The sequence below is a fragment of the Procambarus clarkii genome, unplaced genomic scaffold (genome assembly GCF_040958095.1).
Source record: "Procambarus clarkii isolate CNS0578487 unplaced genomic scaffold, FALCON_Pclarkii_2.0 HiC_scaffold_438, whole genome shotgun sequence".
In the NCBI taxonomy this organism is placed as follows: Eukaryota; Metazoa; Arthropoda; class Malacostraca; order Decapoda; family Cambaridae; genus Procambarus; species Procambarus clarkii.
Window position 1 is genome coordinate 92,908 of NW_027189471.1, and position 2,997 is coordinate 95,904.

The following is a 2,997-nucleotide window of genomic DNA, read 5'->3' on the forward strand; positions in this document are numbered from 1 at the left end:
TTTAGAGCCAAATTCTGGCTCTCTGCACGTATTCGCAGTTTGAAATGGCGACTTTTTTATACCCAACATATGTCAAGTACTGAAAGCGGCGTTTGGTCATATTTGTCCCAAACTCCCCAGCTGGTTTCAAAATATCCCAAACTTCCCAATTTCGAGGCCTGAGTCATATTTTGGAGCTAAATTCTGGCTCTCTGCATGTTTTCGCAGTTTGAAATTATGACTTTTTATACCCAACATATGCCAAGTACTGGACGCGGCAGTGAGTCACATTTTGCACAAACTCCCCTGCAGTTTTCAAAATATCCCAAACATTCCAATATCGAGGCCTGAGCCATATTTTGGAGCCAAATTCTGGCTCTCTGCACGTATTCGCAGTTTCATATTACGAATTTTATACCCAACATATGCCAAGTACTGAAAGCGGCAGTGAGTCACATTTTGCACAAACTCCCCTCCAGTTTTCAAAATATCCCAAATATCCCAATTTCGAGGCCTGAGCCATATTTTGGAGCCAAATTCTGGCTCTCTGCACGTATTCGCAGTTTGAAATTACGACTTTTTTATACCCAATATATGCCAAGTGCTGAAAGCGGCGTTTGGTCACATTTGTCCCAAACCTCCCTCCAGTTTTCAAAATATCCCAAACATCCCAATTTCGAGGCCTGAGCCATATTTTTGAACCAAAAACTGGCTCTCTACATGAATTCGTAGTTTGATATTACGACTTTTTATACCCAACATATGCCAAGTACTGGACGCGGCAGTGAGTCACATTTTGCACAAACTCCTTTGCAGTTTTCAAAATATCCCAAACATCCCAATTTCGAGGCCTGAGCCATATTTTGGACCCAAATTCTGGCTCTCTGCACGTATTCGCAGTTTGAAATTACGACTTTTTTATACCCAACATATGCGAAGTACTGAAAGCGGCGTTTGGTCACATTTGTCCCAAACCTTCCTGCAGTTTTCAAAGTATCCCAAACATTCCAATATCGAGGCCTGAGCCATATTTTGGAGCCAAATTCTGGCTCTCAGCAAGTATTCGCAGTTTCATATTACGAATTTTATACCCAACATATGCCAAGTACTGAAAGCGGAAGTGAGTCACATTTTGCACAAACTCCCCTCCAGTTTTCAAAATATCCCAAATATCCCAATTTCGAGGCCTGAGCCATATTTTGGAGCCAAATTCTGGCTCTCTGCACGTATTCACAGTTTGAAATTACGACTTTTTTATACCCAATATATGCCAAGTGCTGAAAGCGGCGTTTGGTCACATTTGTCCCAAACCTCCCTCCAGTTTTCAAAATATCCCAAACATCCCAATTTCGAGGCCTGAGCCATATTTTGGAACCAAATTCTGGCTCTCTACATGAATTCGTAGTTTGATATTACGACTTTTTATACCCAACATATGCCAAGTACTGAATGCGGCAGTGAGTCACATTTTGCACAAACTCCCCTGCAGTTTTCAAAATATCCCAAACATCCCAATTTCGAGGCCTGAGCAATATTTTGGAGCCAAAAACTGGCTCTCTGCATGTATTCGCAGTTTTAAATTACGAATTTTTATACGCAACATATGGGAAGTACTGGAAGCAGCGTTTGGTCATATTTGTCCCAAACTTTCCTGCAGTTTTCAAAATATCCCAAAGATCCCAATATCGTGGCCTGAGCCATATTTTGGAGCCAAATTCAGGCTCTCTATACGTATTCGCAGTTTGAAATTACGACTTTTTATACCCAACATATGCCAAGTACTGAACGCGGCGTTTGGTCACATTTGTCCCAAACCTCCCTCCAGTTTTCAAAATATCCCAAACATCCCAATTTCGAGGCCTGAGCCATATTTTGGAACCAAATTCTGGCTCTCTACATGAATTCGTAGTTTGATATTACGACTTTTTATACCCAACATATGCCAAGTACTGAATGCGGCAGTGAGTCACATTTTGCACAAACTCCCCTGCAGTTTTCAAAATATCCCAAACATCCCAATTTCGAGGCCTGAGCAATATTTTGGAGCCAAAAACTGGCTCTCTGCATGTATTCGCAGTTTTAAATTACGAATTTTTATACCCAACATATGCCAAGTACTGAAAGCGGCATTAGGTCACATTTGTCCCAAACCTCCCTCCAGTTTTCAAAATATCCCAAACATCCCAATTTCGAGGCCTGAGCCATATTTTAGAGCCAAATTCTGGCTCTCTGCACGTATTCGCAGTTTGAAATGGCGACTTTTTTATACCCAACATATGTCAAGTACTGAAAGCGGCGTTTGGTCATATTTGTCCCAAACTCCCCAGCAGTTTTCAAAATATCCCAAACTTCCCAATTTCGAGGCCTGAGTCATATTTTGGAGCTAAAGTCTGGCTCTCTGCATGTTTTCGCAGTTTGAAATTATGACTTTTTATACCCAACATATGCCAAGTACTGGACGCGGCAGTGAGTCACATTTTGCACAAACTCCCCTGCAGTTTTCAAAATATCCCAAACATCCCAATTTCGAGGCCTGAGCAATATTTTGGAGCCAAATTCTGGCTCTCTGCACGTATTCGCTGTTTTAAACTACGAATTTTTATACCCAACATATGCCAAGTCCTGAAAGAGGCAATTAGTAAGATTTTGCACAAACTTCTCTGCAGTTTTCAAAATATCCCAAACATCCCAATTTCGAGGCCTGAGCCATATTTTGGAGCCAAATTCTGGCTCTCTGCACGTATTCGTAGTTTCATATTACGAATTTTATACCCAACATATGCCAAGTACTGAAAGTGGCAGGAGTCACATTTTGCACAAACTCCCATGCAGATTTCGAAATATCCCAAATATCCCAATTTCGAGGCCCGAGCCATATTTTGGAGCCAAATTCTGGCTCTCTGCACGTATTCGCAGTTTGAAATTGTGACTTTTTTATACCCAATATATGCCAACTACTGAAAGTGGTGTTTGGTCACATTTGTCCCAAACCTCTCTGCAGTTTTCAAAATATCCCTA